Source organism: Nerophis ophidion, linkage group LG11, assembly GCF_033978795.1.
Source record: "Nerophis ophidion isolate RoL-2023_Sa linkage group LG11, RoL_Noph_v1.0, whole genome shotgun sequence".
Classification (NCBI taxonomy): domain Eukaryota; kingdom Metazoa; phylum Chordata; class Actinopteri; order Syngnathiformes; family Syngnathidae; genus Nerophis; species Nerophis ophidion.
In genome coordinates, this window is record NC_084621.1 from 19,720,477 (window position 1) to 19,740,330 (window position 19,854).

Below are 19,854 nucleotides of genomic sequence, written 5' to 3' on the forward strand. Positions count from 1 at the left end.
TGTGTATTTTGTTTATTATTTTGTGTATTTCATTTATTATTTTGTCTATTTAGTTTATTACTTTGTGTATTACATTCATCATTTTGGGTATTTAATTCATTATTTTTGGTATTTTATTCATAATTTTCTGTATTTCATGCATTATTTTGTGTAAAATGGTTTATTCTCTGAAAAACAACCGATATATGGTGCATAACCTTGACAACCCAGAAATTGGGTTGAAAATATAATTTATAGCCCAGACAATGGGTTACTCATAAACATAATCCAAAATTATAGATCAACACTAACAACCCAAAAAATGGTTTACTCTCAAATAAGGTGCATAACCTTGACAACCTATAAATTGGGTTGATAATATAACCTGTAACCCAGACCATGGGTTACTCATTATGAAAATAACCCAAAAATCAACATGAGCAACCTCAAAATGGTTTACTGTCTAAAAAAAACAACCCAAATATGGTGCATAACTTTGACAACTCAGAAATTGGGTTAAAAAGGGTAACCCATACAATGGGTTACTAAAATAACCCCAAATTTCAAATCAACATGAGCAGCCCAAAAAATGGGTTACCCAAAATGACTCAACACTTTTTTTTTTTTGGTGCGCACGCTCATGCAGGAACGTAGGGAGAGCAGGAAGGTAATGTGCAAAATTTGGTCTTCTCTTGAAGAAAATACAATTTGAGTCTCCAAGTTGCTTAGGGAGGCAGGAAGAGGGGCGACGGGAGGGCAGCGGATGGACGGATAGATGAGCGAAGGAGGGGAGGGATTAATGCAGAAGAGAGGAAAAGGAGGCGGGGCTGTTTATTATTTTGTGTATTGCACTTATTTTGTCTACTTTGTTTATTATTTTGTGTATTGCACTTATTTTGTCTACTTCGTTTATTATTTTGTGTATTACATTCATCATTTTCGGTATTTCATTCATTATTTTTGGTATTTCATTCATTATTTTCTGTATTTCATATATTATTTTGTGTAAAATGGTTAACTCTCTGAAAAAAAACACCCAGATATGGTGCATAACCTTGACAACCCAGAAAATGGGTTGAAAATATAACTTATAGCCCAGACAATGGGTTACTCATAAACATAATCCAAAGTTTTAGGTCAACACTAACAACCCAAAAAATGGTTTACTCTCAAATAAGGTGCATAACCTTGACAACCTATACATTGAGTTGATAATATAACCTGTAACCCAGACCATGGGTTACTCATTATAAAAATAACTCAAAAATCAACATGAGCAACCTCAAAATGGTTTACTCTCTAAAAAAAAACAACCCAAATATGGTGCATAACTTTGACAACCCAGACATTGGGTTAAAAATGGTAACCCATACAAAGGGTTACTAAAATAACCCCAAATTTCAAGTCAACATTAGCAGCCCAAAAAATGGGTTACCCAAACCGCCATTTTCTCAAACACATTACACACACCAAGTCAAATCAGCTCGGTTTCTTTCCGTTTTTTCGACTGCTTTCCCGTACTTTGGAGACATCATGCCTCGTCGGTGTGTTGTCGGAGGGTGTAACAACACTAACAGAGACGGATTCAAGTTGCAACAGTGGTCAAACGATGCGAAAGTCCCTGGTTTGTTCTGCACACTTTACCGACGACAGCTATGCTACGACAGAGATGGCACAGAGATGTGTGGATATCCTGCGACAAACAAAGCAGATGCATTTCCAACGATAAAGTCAACGAAATCACAAAGTTGAATTTTGTTGATGTTATTGACTTATGTGCTGATCAGACATATTTGGTCACGGCATGACTGCAAGCTAATCGATGCTAGCATGCTATTTAGGCAAGCTGTATGTACATATTGTAACATTATGCCTCATTTGTAGCTATATTTCCATCCAGCCTTTCCCTCCACCCACATTTAATGCCAAACAAACACATACCAATCGTTGGTTGGAAGGCGATGGCAGAATTCGTCTGCGCTTCCTCCCGTGCCGCTGTCTGTCGGGACATGGCTCAATAGCTTCTGTTTCTTCTTCAATTTCGTTTTCGCTATCTGCCTCCACACTCCAACCATCCGTTTCAATACATGCGTAATCTGTTGAATCGCTTGCGCCGCTAAAATCCGAGTCTGAATCCGAGCTACTGTGCTACACCTTTCTGTATTATTAATACAGAATAGTTCTATTTTGGTTTCATCCGACCACATGACATTCTCTCAATCCTCTGCTGTATCATCCATGTATCCATTTTGGTATAAACTCAACTCGTCGTGTTTGGAGGAAAGAAAAATACTGAGTTGCATCCCAAGAACACCATACCTACTGTGGAGCATGGGGGTGGAAACATCATGCTTTGGGGCTGTTTTTCTGCTAAGGGGACAGGACGATTGATCCGTGTTAAGGAAAGAATGAATGGGGCCATGTATCGTGAGAATTTGAGCCAAAAGCTCCTTCCATCAGTGAGAGCTTTGAATGGTTGACCAAATACTTATTTTCCACCATTATTTACAAATAAATTCTTTAAAATTCCTGGATTTTTTTTTCACATTCTGTCTCTCACAGTTGAAGTGTACCTATGATGAAAATTACAGACCTCTGTCATCATTTTAAGTGGGAGAACTTGCACAATCGGTGGCTGACTAAATACTTTTTTGCCCCACTGTATCGGAAAAAAAGGTATTTGTGTTAATTTCCTTGTCGTTTCAGCCTGTTCTCTCAAAGTTTCTACTCGATCTGTTAGTAGGGCTGTAACGGTACGTGTATTTGTATTGAACCGTTTTGGTACGGGGGTTTACTAAGCTACAGTCTTAACAAGCTGCTTTGCTTCTTCTGCCTCAGCACCCAGCATTGTCCCACCCACACAACCATCTAATTACATTAAAAAGCCGTAACAGCGAATATTCTTTAATAGCTCAGTTGGTAGAGTTTGTAGTTGCTTATGCTGAGTTTCTTAAGGTACTGGTTCAAATCCAGCTCGATGGATCACTCATTACGTTTTAACCATGAATTGATTAATGTGGACCCCGACTTAAACACGTGGAAAAACTTATTGGGGTGTTACCATTTAGTTGTCAATTGTACGGAATATATACTGTACTGTGCAATCTACTAATAAAAGTTTCAATCAATCAATCAACGTATTCAGAGCGTGTCAGGACTTTGACTTGGATTAGTTTTGCGTCTTCGACGCAGAGGGAATTTGGAACGAGCCAGGCGTGAATGTGCATAAATGATTAATTTATTTACACACTATAATACAAAAAGGGAAAACAAAGGGCGCGCTCAGTGGCGGATAATAATCTATACTAAACTCCAAACAAAACAGCACAATGGCATGACTATATACAAATAAACAGAAGATACTATCATGGGTACAAAACAAACGAAAAACTTGCACATAGGCATAAATATAAACAAGATCTTACGTGGCGTGGTCAAATTAATAGTCAGCATGGCAAGGCAAGGTTAGGTGCGTGGTCATCAGGGTTTGATACAAAGTCCGGTAGGTAAAGCAAGTACACAAGCAAGCAGCAAGCAGTACAGCAAGCAAAGTACAAAGTTCCCAGTCCGAGGAACAGAAAAAAAATGACTTTAATAGTGACTATGATGATGAGAAACAGGTGTGGGGCAGAGGACAGGGGCGTGACTTGGAGACCAGGTGGAAACTAATGAGTAACTATGTAAACAAACAAAACCAGGAAGTGCCAAACGGGAAACAAGAGTCCAAAACCAAAACATAAACATGATCAAACATAAAACTGATTTACAGGCATGACAGAGCGCATGTAAAAATAAAATATATCTAATACATATATTCCCAGTCCACAAGTATCCTCATTCACAACACGTTCTCTTAGCTTTCCAAGTTATGATACATGTTCACATTATTTATTGACTGTATCTAAAAAAGATAAAAATATATTTTTATTTAAATGAAGATATGAAATAATCCAAAATGAAACACAATGACTTTGTTTATATTATTTTATATACAACTAGGTCATCAAATCAATGTCAGTTGAGTCGGTCCATAGGTTACCTGTAGGGATTTTTAACGTCCAGCAGATGTCAGTATTTAGTGACACAGTATTGACACAGTATCAATACAGTTTTGCAATGTGTCGAAACCCTTCATGACGCCTCATCAACCCATCACTAGTACAAACAAAAGGCGCGCACGAGGCGGATAACAAACTTGGCTATGAAAAGAAACTAGCACAAAGGCTAACTGTGGACTACAAACAAAAACACTTACTGTGACACGACGGAACGATGGCATGAGCAGAGTGAACAGAAGTAGACAAAGCTACATCGACACGACACGACACGACAATAATCCAGCACTGACTGGAGGAGAAAACAGGTCTAAATGGGAGCGAACTGATTGACACCACGTGTGGCCAGGGGCCAATCAGCCGCAACTGAGGGGACACAATACTCAGGGAGACAAACAGGAAACTGAACCAATATAAGAGTGCTGACAGGAACTAACGACAGGAAATACTACACACACACAGAGGAAAAACTAAAACACAACCAAACTGTCAGAGGTAAGCCTTACAGGGTTACTCATAAAAAATAATCCCAAATTGTAGGTCAACACTAGCAACCCAGAAAATAGTTTACTCTCCAAAAAAACAAAAACAAATATGGTGCATAACCTAGAAAACCCATACATTGGGTTGAAAATATAACCTGTAACCCAGACCATGGGTTACTCATTAAGAAAATAACCCAAAAATCTAAGTCTACACGAGCAACCCCAAAATTGGTTCACTCTCTAAAAAAAACACACAAAAAAAACCAGATATGGTGCATACACTTGACAACCCATAAATTGGGTTGATAATATAACCTTTAACCCAGACAATGGGTTACTCATAAAAATAATCCCAAATTTTAGGTCAACACGAGCAACCCCAAAAATGCTTTACTCGCTGAAAAACAACCTAAATATGGTGCATAACCTTGACAACCCAGAAATTGGGTTGAAAAATATAAAATAAATATAAAAAATAACCGGAAATTTCAAGTCAACACGAGCAACCCCAAAAAATGGGTTACCCAAAATGACTTGACATTTTTTTTTTTGGTGCGCACGCTCATGCAGGAAGGCTAGGCAGAGCAGGAAGGTAATGTGCACAATTTTTGTCGTCTCTTGAAGAAAATACAATTTGGCGTTGGTGGGGAGTCTCCATGTTGCTTAGGGAGGCAGGAAGAGGACGGCCGGACGGACGAGCGAACGAGGGGAGGGGTTAATGCAGAAGAGAGGAGAAGGAGGCGGGGCCGGGGTATCACATTTATTTTTTTGTGTATTTCGTTTATTATTTTCTGTATTTCATTTATTTTGTCTATTTCGTTAACTATTTTGTATATTTTATTCATAATTTTCTGTATTTCATGCATTATTTCGTGTAAAATGGTTTACTCTCGGAAAAACAACCCATAAATGCTGCATAACCTTTAAAACCCAGAAATTGGGTTTAAAATGTACTTTATAGCCCAGACAATGGGTTACTCATAAACATAATCCAACATTTTAGGTCATCACTTGCAACCCAACACATGGTTTACTCTCTGAAAAAAAAAACCAAATATGGTGCATAAACTTATCAACTCATAAATTGGGTTGACAATTTAACCTGTAACCCAGACAATGGGTTACTAATTATGAAAATAACTCAAAAATCAAAGTCAACTCGAGCAACCCCAAAAATGGTTTACTCTCCAAAAAAAACAACCCAAATATGGTGCATAACCTTGACAAGCCATACATAGGGTTGATAATATAACCTGTAACCCAGACCATGGGTTACTCATTGAGAAAATAACCCAACAATCTAAGTCTACACGAGCAACCCCAAAGTTGGTTTACTCTCTAAAAGAAAATAACCCAGATAGGGTGCATACACTTGACAAGCCATAAATTGGGTTGATAATATAACCTTTAACCCAGACAATGAGTTTTAGGTCAAAACTAACAACCCAAACAATCCTTTACTTGCTGAAAAAAAAACCAAATATGGTGCATAACCTTGACAACCCAGAAATTGTGTTGAAAGATATTAAATAAATATAAAAAAGAACACGAAATTTCAGGTCAACACGAGCAACCCCAAAAAATGGGTTACCCAAAATGACTCGACATTTTTTTTTTTTTTTTGGTGCGCACGCTCATGCAGGAACGGTAGGAAGAGCAGGAAGGTAATGTGCACGATTGTTGTCGTCTCTTGAAGAAAATACAATTTGGCATCGGTGCAGAGTTTCCATGTTGCTTAGGAAGGCAAGAAGAGGACGGACGGATGAGTGAAGGAGGGGAGGGGTTAATGCAGAAGAGAGGAGGAGGAGTAGGAGAGGGGCATTTATTTAATAATAAACATTTATTATTTTGTGTATTTAATTTATTGTTTTGTGTATTTCATTTATTATTTTGTCTATTTTATGCATTATTTTGTGTATTACATTCATCATTTTGGGTATTCCATTCATTATCTTTGGTATTTCATTCATAATTTTCTGTATTTCATGCATTGTTTTGTGTAAAATGGTTTATTCTCTCAAAAACAACCCAGATGTGGTGCATAACCTTGACAACCCATAAATTGGGATGATCATATAACCTGTAACCCAGACCATGGGTTACTCATTAAGAAAATAACCCAAAAATCTAAGTCTACACGAGCAACTCCAAAATTGGTTTACTCTCTAAAAAAAAAAAAAAAACAGATATGATGCATACACTTGACAACCCATAAATTGGGTTGATAATATAACCTTTAACCCAGACAATGGGTTACTCATAAAAATAATCCCTAATTTTAGGTCAACACGAGCAACCCCAAAAATGCTTTACTCGCTGAAAAACAACCCAAATATGGTGCATAACCCTGACAACCCAGAAATTGGTTAGCGCCTTGCATAGCAGCTCCCCACATCGGTGTGTGAATGTGTGTGTGAATGGGTAAATGTGGAAGTAGTGTCAAAGCGCTTTGAGTACCTTGAGAAAAGCGCAATACAAGTACAACCCATTTATTTATTTAAAAATACAACCTATGACCCAGACAATGTAAATAACCCAAAATTCCAAGTCAACACGAGCAACCCCAAAAAATGGGTTATCCAAAATGACTCAACATTTTTTTTTTTTTTTTTTGGTGCGCACGCTCATGCAGGAACGGTAGGAAGAGCAGGAAGGTAATGTGCACGATTTTTGTCGTCTCTTGAAGAAAATACAATTTGGCGTCGGTGCGGAGTCTCCATGTTGCTTAGGGAGGCAGGAAGGGGACGGACGGACGGACGGACGAGCGAAGGAGGGGAGGGGTTAATGCAGAAGAGAGGAGAAGGAGGCGGGGCCGGGGGGAAGGGGGGGGGGGGGTAGCAATGAGAGGGCTGAGTGCTTCTAGTAAATATTTATATTGCATTATGATACGAGCAGGAGTGAAAGCGAGGGAGAGGGGAGGAGGAGGGCGCCGCGCGGAGCCTCCATCCCTTTTATTAATTTTATTCTGCTCCGCTAAGTTTAGCATTCAACACGTGTCGCCGGTGATGGAGGCAGGGAGGGATGGGGGGGGAGAGAGAGAGAGGTTGACGGTTGCTAGGTGACCGGGGGGGTGGTGGTGATGTTGGTGGTGGGGGGGGGGGGGCATATACTGAATTTTAACCAAAGAACAGCCAAAGAGGGAGAGTGTGTGTTTGTGTGTGTGTGTGTGTGCGAGAGAGCGAGAGAGAGAGCGAGAGAGAGAGGGGGGACCAGATCGCCCGGATGCATGTAGAACATACATGTATGTTTAGGGGAGCTATTTTCCCGGGGTGTGTGTGTGAGCGTGTGTGTGCGCGTGAGCGTGTGTGACACACACACACACGCGCGCGCACGCTCGCGCACAAACGGATACCGCCAAACGGGAAGGATGTGAAAAAAAGGATGGCGGGACGCAGGGAAAGAGGGGGGACAGGCTGGTGAAAAACAGTAAGTGCCTTTTTTTTTATACGCAATCGTCTTTGCACACACACACACACACGCACACACACACACACATGTTGGGTTAATTGCAGTGCGGAGGAGAGGGACAGCCGTCGCCGTTGGAGACGGACAGCGGCCGGGTGTTGTTGAGGTTCAAGCGGCTGGCGCACTGAAGCATTGACCCTTCTGTCATTGCTGCCAACTCACCATGTTGCACACACACACACACACACACACACACTCACGCACACACACACACACACACACACACACACACACACACACACACTGTTGAGTCATGAATCAAAAGGTTGGCGAGGTATTTTGCGAGCGGGAAGTCTTATAAGGCGAGGAGGATGCTGATGGGGATACTGGTGCTGATGCTGCGCCGCTGCAGATGCTTCATCATGTCTGATGATGCTCATTTGTGTGTGTGTGTGAGAGTGTGTGTGTGCGAAAAAAAAAAAAAGCCGCAAGATTCCACCCCCCCCCCATGCACCCGACAATATTGGCGGGATATTTGGGCGTGAGGGAAGCGCTCGCCGTTGCCACCGAGGAATGTTTCCTCACTCGCAGATGCGGCGGCCGGCTTTGTTTGCCTTTTTTTAAAAATTGGAAACTGTCACACACACGCACACGCACACATGCACACACACACACGCAACTTTTTTTTCCCCACGGCCTGGTTGTACTCGAGCGGAGCGGCAACAAGAATCACCATCGTGAGAATGACCACCCTCGTCTTCACCACGAGAGCAGTGTGTGTGTGTGTGTGTGTGTGTGTGTGTGTGTGTTGGAGATTCACCGCAGTGATTGGGAGTGTGAGAGCGCACGCAGCGGGCTATACCTGCGCTTACGCAGAATGGATAGTTGGGGAAGGAGAGGGGGGAAAAAAAAAAAAAGGAGCTGATATCCATTTCAATCAGCTCCAGTGCACCCACAGGTGCTGCTGCAGAGCAGCGCTGGACGGCGAGCGCCGCCTTCTAGCAGCGAAGTCTTTATTTGTTGATGCGTATAGTCTGTTAGTCGCAGGTATGCAAGTTGTGAAAGGGTTTTTTGGATAAGAATAGTCTGCAAATGTTTATTTATTAAACCTTAATTGTGTCCAAATGGTGTCTGTGACAAGGCAGTAAAATGGCTGATTAAACAAAACAGAAGTCATCATCACGGACCCACGAGCTGGTCATTTAATGTGGCCCCACCACGTCATTTATTGTGGTCCACTACATCATTTATTGTGGTCACCACAACATTTAATGTGGACCAACTCATAATTTCATTTAGTCCACCAAATAATTTAACGTGTCCCTCCATGTCATTTATTGTGGTTCACTACAATATTTAACGTGGTCTACCACATCATTTAAAGTGGTTTACCACATCATTAAAGTGGTCCATTACATCATTTAATGTGGTCCACCAAAACATTTATTGTGGCCCCACATCATTAAAATTATCCATCACATCATTTAATGTGGTCCAGCATATCATTTAATGTGGTCCACTAAAACATTTATTTTGTCCCACCACATCATTTATTGTGGTCCACCACGTCATTAAAATGGTCCATCACATTATTAAAATGGTCCATCCCATCATTTAACGTGGTCCACTAAAACATTTATTGTGGTCCACCACAAAATTTATTGTAATCCAACACATCATTTAACGTGGTCCACCACATTATTTAAAATGGTCCACCACCTCATTTAATGTGGTCCACCACATCATTTAATATGGTCCACCACCTCATTTAATGTGGTCCGCCACGTCCTTAATTGTGGTCCCCCACATCATTTATTGTGGTCCATCACATCATTTAATGTGGTCCACCACGTCAATTAAGGTGGTCCGATAGGCCATTTAATGTGGTCCACCACCCCATTTAAATGTGGTCCACCACATCCTTTATTGTGGTTCTCCACGTCATTTATTGTGATCCACCACATCATTTAACGTGGTCCACCACATCATTTATTGTGGTCCATCACATCATTTAATGTGGTCCATCACATCATTTAACGTGGTCCACCACATCATTTAAAGTGGTCCACCACATCATTTAAAGTGGTCCATCACATTATTTAAGTGGTCCACCACATCATTTGAAGTGGTCCGAAAGGCCATTCAATGTGGATCACCACCTCATGTATTGTAATCCACCACAACATTTAATGTGGTCCATCACTTCATTTAATGTGGTCCACCACGTCATTTAATGTGGTCCATCACTTCATGATTCAGGGCTATATAAGTAAACATTGATTGATTGATTGATTTAACGTGGTCCAACCAGTAATTGAATTTGGTCCACCAAAACATTTAATGTGGTCCACCACGTCATTTAGTGTGGTCCACCAAAACATTTATTGTGGTCCAACACATCATTCAACTTGGTTCATCATATCACTTATTGTGGTCCACCAAAATATTTAATTTGGTCCAACCCATCATTTAATATGGTCCATCACATCATTCATTGTGGTCCATCACGTCATTTAATGTGGTCCATCACATCATTCATTGTGGTCCATCACGTCATTTAATGTGGTCCACCACATCATTTAGTTTAGTCCACCACATAACTTAACGTGCCCCTCAATGTCATTAAGGGTGGTCTACCCTGTCATTTAATTTGGCCCATCACATCATTTATTGTGGTCCACCACAGCATTTAATGTGGTCCACGACATCATTTATTGTGGCCCATCACATTATTTAAAGTGGTCCACCACGTCATTTAATTTAATCCACCACATAACTTAACGTGCCCCTCCATGTCATTTATTGTGGTCCACCACATCATTATTGTGGTCCACCACATCATTTAATGTGGTCCATCACATCATTTATTGTGGTCCATCACGTCATTTAACGTGGTCCACCCATCATTTAGTTTAGTCCACCACATAACTTAACGTGCCCCTCAATGTCATTAAGGGTGGTCTACCCTGTCATTTAATTTGGCCCATCACATCATTTATTGTGGTCCACCACAACATTTAATGTGGTCCACGACATCATTTATTGTGGCCCATCACATTATTTAAAGTGGTCTACCACATCATTTAATTTAATCCACCACATAACTTAACGTGCCCCTCCATGTCATTTATTGTGGTCCACCACATCATTATTGTGGTCCACCACATCATTTAATTTGGTCCATCACATCATTTAATGTGGTCCATCACATCATTTATTGTGCTCCATCACGTCATTTAATGTGGTCCACCACATCATTTAGTTTAGTCCACCACATAACTTAACGTGCCCCTCGATGTCATTAAGGGTGGTCTACCCTGTCATTTAATTTGGCCCATCAAATCATTTATTGTGGTCCACCACAGCATTTAATGTGGTCAACGACATCATTTATTGTGGTCCACCACATCATTATTGTGGTCCACCACATCATTTAATTTGGTCCATCACATCATTTAATGTGGTCCATCACATCATTTATTGTGGCCCATCACATTATTTAAAGTGGTCCATCACATCATTTATTGTGGTCCACGATGTCAATTAACGTGGTCCAATAGGCTAGTTAGTGTGGTCCACCACCTTATTTAAAGTGGTCCACCACATCATTTATTGTGGTCCATCACAACATTTTTGTGGTCCACCAAAATATTTAATTTGGTCCACCACATCATTTAATGTGGTCATCCAAAACATTTAACGTGGTCCACCCCATCATTTAGTATGGTCCATCACATCATTTAATGTGGTCCATCACGTCATTTATAGTGGTCCACCACATCATTTAGTTTAGTCCACCACATAATTTAATGTGCCCCTCCATGTCATTTAACCTGGTCCACCATGTCCTTTAAAGTTGCCCATCACATCATTATTGTGGTCCACCACATAATTTAATGTGGTCCATGATGTCATTTATTGTGGCCCATCACATCATTTGAAATGGTCGACAACATAATTTAAGGTGCCCCTCCATGTCATTTAATGTGGTCCATTACATCATTCAATGTGGTCCATCACATCATTTATTGTGGTCCACCACATTATTTATAGTGGTCCACCACGTCAGTTAGTTTAGTCCACCACATAATTTAATGTGCCCCTCCATGTCATTTAAAGTGGCCCATCACATCATTATTGTGGTCCACCACATCATTTAATGTGGTCCATGATGTCATTTATTGTGGCCCATCACATCATTTAAAATGGTCCACCCCATAATTTAAGGTGCCCCTCCATGTCATTTAACGTGGTCCATTACATCATTCAACGTGGTCCATCACATCATTTATTGTGGTCCACCACGTCAATTAATGTGGTGCGATAGGCCATTTAGCATGTTCCACCACATCATTTAATGTGGTCCACAACATCATTATTGTGGTCCACCACCTCATTTAGTTTAGTCCACCACATAATTTAATGTGCCCCTCCATGTCATTTAATGTTGTCCATCACATCATTTAACGTGGTCCACCACATCATTATTGTGATCCACCACATCATTTATTGTGGTCCACCACGTCAATTAAAGTGGTCCGATAGGCCATTTAGCGTGGTCCACCACCTTATTTAATGTTGTCCACCATGTCATTTATTGTGGCCCATCACATCATTATTGTGGTACACCACATCATTTATTGTGGTTCATCTTATCATTTAAGGTAGTCCAATACATAATTAAAGTGGTCCAGCACATCGTGTATTGTGGTCCATCACATCATTTAAAGTGGTCCATCATATCAATTATTGCGGTCCGCCACGTCATTATTGTGGTACACCACAACATTTATTGTGGTCCATCACACCATTTAATGTGGTCCATCACATCATTTAAATCGGTTCACCACGTCATTTATTGCGGTCCACCACATCATTTCTAGTGGTCCAACACGTCGTTTATTTTGGTCCATCACATCATTTATTTTGGGTCCATCACATCATTTAAAGCGGTCCATCACACCATTTAATGTGGTCCACCACATCATTTAAATTGGTTCACCACGTCATTTATTGCGGTCCACCACATCATTTCTAGTGGTCCACCACGTCGTTTATTTTGGTCCATCACATCATTTATTTTGGGTCCATCACATCGTTTAAATCGGTCCAAAACATAATTTATCGTGGTCCACCACATCATTTAAAGTGACCCGTCACGTCTTTTATTGTGGCCTGCCTTGTCATTCAGTGAGGTCCACCTCTTAATAATGTTGTCCGTCACATCATTTAAAAAGGCTCTCCGTGTCATTCAATGTAACCTGCCACCTCATTTTATGTTGTGGGCCACATAATTTAAAGTGGTCTTTCAACTCATTTAAAGTGGCCCCCCCTTGTCATTCAACGTGATCTATCACATCATTTAAATAGGCCCCTCCCTGTCACTCAACTTGGTCCGCCAGGTCATTTTACAAAGTCTGCCACATCAATTAATTGCGGCCCCCTGAGGCCAAACATCATTTTGTTGTAGCCCTGGACAAAAAGGCGTCTGACACTCCTGCATTAGATTCTCTTGCCCCCCCCCCCCCCCTCCAAAAAAATGTTCACTCATTAAGGTGAGGCTAATTAGCATAGAGCCCCAATTAGCCTTTAACGAGATCAGAGGTCGCTGCTTTTGTGCGACCCCCCCCCCCCCCCCCCCTTACCCCCACCCGCCCTACAAGTGTCGTCGATGAAGCAGTGATTGTTCACTTTGTTCTGGAACCTTCTTTGACAGCATTTATGTGTCCAGTCATTAATTATTTTATCATTAATCAACCTCAGACATCACCTTCAGCGTGTCCTTCAGACATCAGATAGGACAAACTCCACAAATAAAACATATTTTGTTATTATTATTATTATTATTAAAATTATTATTATTATTCATTTCCCACAATTCCAGGTTTTCCGGGACATTTTTTCCCATTCAAAATTAATTGGCAATTTTTCAAACTTCCCACTATTTCCACATTTTTATACCTGTTCAAATCATTCCAACCTCAACACATTTCGTCATTCTGGAAAATAAAACTACCCTTTTTTCAAGTTAAAAAAATTCCAGCATTTTCCCGAATTCCCGATTTTCCCAAGTCCTATTTCCACCTTTTTTTTCCCTTTCTGGCGACTACTCCTTCCACATTTTTCAACCCACTTCAACCGTTCCAGCCTCAAAAACATTCTTCTTGATTAGGATTAAAAAAAAAAAGAAAGTTGTTTTTTTGAACTGCAAAAATTCCCGGTTTTCCCAAATTTTCAGGAATTCCGTAATATACCATTTTTCAATTCAACATGTTACTACTTCAACTCGACCGATTTGAAAAATTCTAAACACCATCCATTTCAACAAATTCAGAACTTTCAAGTTTTGTTTTTTTAACCAGTTTTCTGAAATAATTCCCTTTTTTCCCGAAATTCCCCAAAATTGGGGAAATTCCCATTTAAATGAATGGGACATTTTTGAAAGTTCCACAATTCCCCTTTTTGTTAAATCTGATTTAAACTGTTCTAACTTCAAACTGTTCAGCCTATGCGGGAATCGCGGGCTTTTCCCTTGAAAAATTCAAAACATTTCCAGATCTCCCAGAATTCCAGGTTTTCCGGGACATTTTTTCCTATTCAAATTTAATTGGACATTTTTCAAACTTCACCATTTCCACATTTTTTAAATTGTTAAAACCATTCCACCTTCAAAACATTCCATTCATCTTGGAAATTTAAACTGGTCTTTTTCCAAGTTAAAATGAATTTCAGGATTTTTCAGAACTCCTGGTTTTCCACCCTTTTTCCTGGTGACTACTTCTTCCACATTTTTTAACCCACTCCAACCGTTCCACCATCAAAACATTCCTCTTATTCAGGACAAAAAAAAAGTTTATTTTTTTTTTAACTAGAAAAATTCCCGGTTTTCCCGAAATTCCAGACAGCCATTTCTCAATTCAACATGTGGCTACTTCAACATTTATTGACCAATTTGAAAAATTCTAAACACCAACCATTTCAACTCATTCAGAAAATTCAAGTTTTTTATTTTTTTTTATTTTTTATTTTTTTTTACCATTTTCCGAAAAATTCCCTTTTTTTCCCCAGATTTCCAAAATTTGGGGAAATTCCAGTTGAAATGAATGGGATATTTTTCAAAGTTCTCAAACTGAAACTCCCACATTTTTTTGGTCTGATTCAAACTCTTCCAATTTCAAACTGTTCAGCCTATGCAGGAATCGCGGGCTTTTCTTGACAAATTCCCCCAAATTCCCAGATTTCCCAGAATTCCAGGTTTTCCGGGACATTTTTTCCCATTTAAATTTAATTAGAAATGTTTCAAACTTTCACCATTTCCACATTTTTTAACTCGTTACAACCATGCCACCTTCAAAATATTGCATTCATCTTGGAAATTTAAACTGGTCTTTTTCCAAGTTAAAATAAATTCCAGGACTTTCCAGAATTCCTGGTTTCCCCCCCTTTTTCCTGGTGACTACTCCTTCCACATTTTTTAACCCACTTTAACCGCTCCACCATCAAAACATTCCTTTTATTCAGGACAAAAAACAGTACATTTTTTTAACTGAAAAAATTCCCGGTTTTCCCAAAATTCCAGACAGCCATTTCTCAATTCAACATGTTGCTACTTCAACATTTCTTGACCAATTTGAAAAATTCTGAACACCAACCATTTAAACTCATTCAGAACATTCAAGTTTTTTTTTTTACCATTTTCCAAAGAAATCTATTTTTTCCAGAAATTCCCAAAATTTGGGGAAATTCCCATTGAAATGAATGGGACATTTTTCAAAAGTTCCTCAACTCCCACATTTTTTTTTTGTCTGATTCAAACTCTTCCAATTTCAAACTGTTCAGCCTATGCAGGAATCACAAGCTTTTCTTGACAAATTCCCCCAAATTCCCAGATTTCCTAGAATTCCAGGTTTCCCGGAACATTTTTTCCCATTCAAATTTAATTGGACATTTTTCAAACTTTCACCATTTCCACATTTTTTAACTCGTTACAACCATTCTACCTTCAAAACATTCCATTCATCTTGGAAATTTAAACTGGTCTTTTTCCAAGTTAAAATAAATTCCAGGATTTTCCAGAATTCCTGGTTTTCCAACCTTTTTCCTGGTGACTACTCCTTCCACATTTTTTAACCCACTTCAACCGTTCCACCATCAAAACATTCCTCTTATTCAGGACAAAAAAAAGTATATCTTTTTTTTAACTGGAAAAATTCCCGGTTTTCCCGAAATTCCAGACAGCCATTTCTCAATTCAACATGTTGTTACTTCAACATTTCTTGACCAATTTGAAAAATTCTAAACACCAACCATTTCAACTCATTCAGAAAATTCAAGTTTTTTTTTATTTTTTTACATTTTTTTACCATTTTCTGAAAAATTCCCTTTTTTGCCCAAATTTCCCAAATTTGGGGAAATTCCTGTTGAAATGAATGGGATATTTTTCAAAGTTCTCAAATTGAAACTCCCACATTTTTTTGTCTGATTCAAACTCTTCCAATTTCAAACTGTTCAGCCTATGCGGGAAACACAAGCTTTCTCTTGACAAATTTCCCCAAATTCCCAGACTTCCCAGAATTCCAGGTTTTCCGGGACATTTTATCTCATTCAAAATGAATTGGACATTTTTCAAACTGCCCCCAATTTCACATTTTTCAACCCGTTCAAACCTTTCCACCTTCAACATATTTCACTCATCCTGGAAATTTAAACTACTTTTTTTTCCCCAAATTCATAAAAAATCCAGGATTTTCCAGAATTCCTGGTTTTCCAAAGCCCTATTTCCACCCTTTCTTATTAAAGTTTTCCTGTGTTAACGGAATTATTTCCTGATTTTTGTAAATAACAACAACTAAACAAAAGGTTGTGATGCTAAAAAATATCGATGTAGTCATTGTGTAGTATCAACTATATACACTCTTACACTTGGTATCGTTACAGCTGATATTTGGGTTAGCAGTGAGCTACTGTATCCTCCTCGCATGTTTAGCTAGTCCTCGTCCTCAAAAGTAGAATAATTTTTCAAAAGCAGTATCGCACTTTTTTTTTTATGAAAACGACTCATCTAAATTTTTTACAGTTGGAAGTTGTTGCATTTTTTTTTTTTTTTTGGGCAATTCCCATTTTGACCACCATTGCAGGGTAGCACTTTCAATCATTTTCAGCAGACCGCATTGCAAAATGCTTAACCCCGATTCCGAGACCGTAACTCGACAATTTTTCCCTACACTTAGAACACTGTGGCTTAGAAAACGGTGCAGCCAATTTATGGATTTTTACATTTGTTGAAGAAAACAATACAATAGTTTGTGCTACAGCACCATCTTTTGGAGGAGTTTGCTCACTGCGGGTGCTGCAGTGTCCTCCCAAGTACCGTCCTTCTATCTGTCCATAGCGTTTTTACTCATATGGATCCTTCATTTATCGCCCCAAGCGACATTTATTGGTTTTGCAATATAACTAAAACAATCCGTACTTACTAAACCGTCCCAGGTGTGACGTCTGTAGGAGTGTTTTCATGCAAGTAAGCGTCGTTATTGTTTGCTAATATGTTATCAAACAAGTGTCTGTGTTAGTATTATTAACTTTCTATCGCATTCTTTTTGTATTGTTTCAGTTTGACAAATCCCACAGTAAATTCACCAAAATGTCACCGTAGAGTTTTTGGATCCATTTAGCTGATTGGAGAGCGAGCTTGCGCAGCTAGTTGGCTTCTGTTTTGTCGGATCAGCCATTTTACTGGCTTGTCACAGACACCGTTTGGAAACAATCAAAGTATGTAAAACATTTACAAAATATTTATGTGTAAAAAACTAATTTAACAACGTATATATCTGCGGCTTATAGTCAGGTGAGGCTTATAGGTCTGGAAAAAAACGTTTTCCCCCCCTAAAATGTAGTGGGTAGGGCTTATATACAGTATTTATTTTACATTATTTAAATGTACAAAAATTCACTTTATTCACAGTTTTTCTTCCATTTTTCGAAACGAGGACACGACATATGTTACATGAATGCATTTGAAGAAGTTGTTGGTAAGCTAATGTGAATATTGCACGATGACTTGCGATATGTTTTAAAAAAGCTGGCACAAGTGTCAAAAAAGATTGAGGAATGCTCATCAAACACTTATTTGGAACATCCCGCAGGTGAACATGGCTAATTGGGAACAGGTGGGTGCCATGATTGGGTATAAAAGCAGCTTCCGTGAAATGCTCACTCGTTCACAAACAAGGACGGGGTGAGGGTCACCACTTTGTTGACAAATTCCTGAGCAAATTGTTTAAGAACAACATTTCTCAAGCAGCTATTGCAAGGAATTTATGGATTTCACCATATAAGCTCCGTAATATCATCAAAATGTTCAGAGAATGTGGAGAAATCACTGCACGTAAGTCATGATACTACGCATCTTCCATCCCTCAGGTAGTACCGCATCAAAAAGAGACATCAGTGTGTAAAGGATATCACCACATGGGCTCAGGAACACTTCAGAAAACCACTGTCAGTCACTACAGTTGGTGGTTTCATCTGTAAGTGCAGGTTAAAACTCTACTTTGCAATGCCACAGCCGTTTATCAACAACACCCAGAACAGCTGCCGGCTACGATGGGCGAGAGCTTATCTAAGATGAATTGATTCAAAGTGGAAAAGTGTTCTGTGGTCTGACGAGTCCACATTTCATATTGTTTTCGGAAACTGTGGACGTCGTGTTGTCATGAACAACGAGGGACTGAACCATCCGGATTGTTCTGGGCGCAAAGTGTAAAAAGCAGCATGTGTGATGGTATGGGGGTGTATTAGTGCCCAAGGCATGGCTAACTTACACATCTGTAAAGTCACCATTAATACTGAAAGGTACATACAGGTTTTGGAACAACATATGTTGCCATCCAAGCAACATTGTTATGGACGCCCCTGCTTATTTCGGCAAGACGATGCCAAGCCACGTGTTACAACAGCGTGGCTTCGTAGTAAAAGAGTGCAGTTACTAGACTGGCCTGCCTGTAGTCCGGAACTGTGTCCTTTTGAAAATGTGTGCAGAAGGGAGACTGTTGAACAACTTAAGCTGTACATCAAGAAATAATGGGAAATAATTCCACTTCAAAAATGTGTCTCCTCAGTTCCCAAACCTTTACTGAGTGTTGTTAAAAGGAAAGGCCATGTAACACAACGTGACAACTTTTGGCTTTTGTATATTTGCATCACTACTCAATGCTCTTTTTAAATGTTAACTCACAGTTCACATGAATCCATCGACAAACCTGAAAGAGTGGAGTTATTGAGTAGCTGCAAATGTTTGGCGCGGGGGTTCACTGAAAGTGCGTAAACTCAGAGGGGACGGACAAAGCTGGGTGAGAGCGAGTGAATCTGACCATTTTTTTGCAGAGGTCACAAGGATCTTTCCATAATACTGCATTGTATTAAATATGGGACAAAATAAAGGTTGTAATATAGGTAAAAATATACATATAAATATATATATATATATATATATATATATATATATATATGGATGTATATATATATATATATATATGTATATATATGTATATCTATATATACATCCATATATATATATATATATATATATATATATATATATATATGGATGTATGTATAGATATACATATATATACATATATATATATATATATATATATATATATATGTGGATGTATATATAGATATACATATATATACATATATATATATACATCCATATATAAATATATATATGGATGTATATATATATATATATATGTATATCTATATATACATCCATATATATATATATATATATATATATATATATATATATATATATATATATATATATATATATATATATATATATATATATATATATGTAAGCTTTTTGGCTTTGTTTTGAAAGTATATACATACATACATACATATATATAAGCTTTATG

At 38.8% G+C, this 19,854-nt stretch overlaps 1 protein-coding gene across 1 annotated transcript in view; it reads left to right on the top strand.

Annotated features, from left to right (window-relative positions):
- The first annotated feature begins 7,657 nt into the window (after nt 1-7,657).
- The window catches only part of LOC133561775 (glutamate receptor ionotropic, NMDA 2D), a 189,117-nt gene continuing 176,920 nt past the window's right edge, over nt 7,658-19,854 (top strand). Inside the window, exon 1 of the mRNA XM_061915303.1 lies at nt 7,658-7,945. The gene's annotated coding sequence lies outside the window, so the exon portion shown is untranslated. The remainder of the gene's footprint in view (nt 7,946-19,854) is intronic.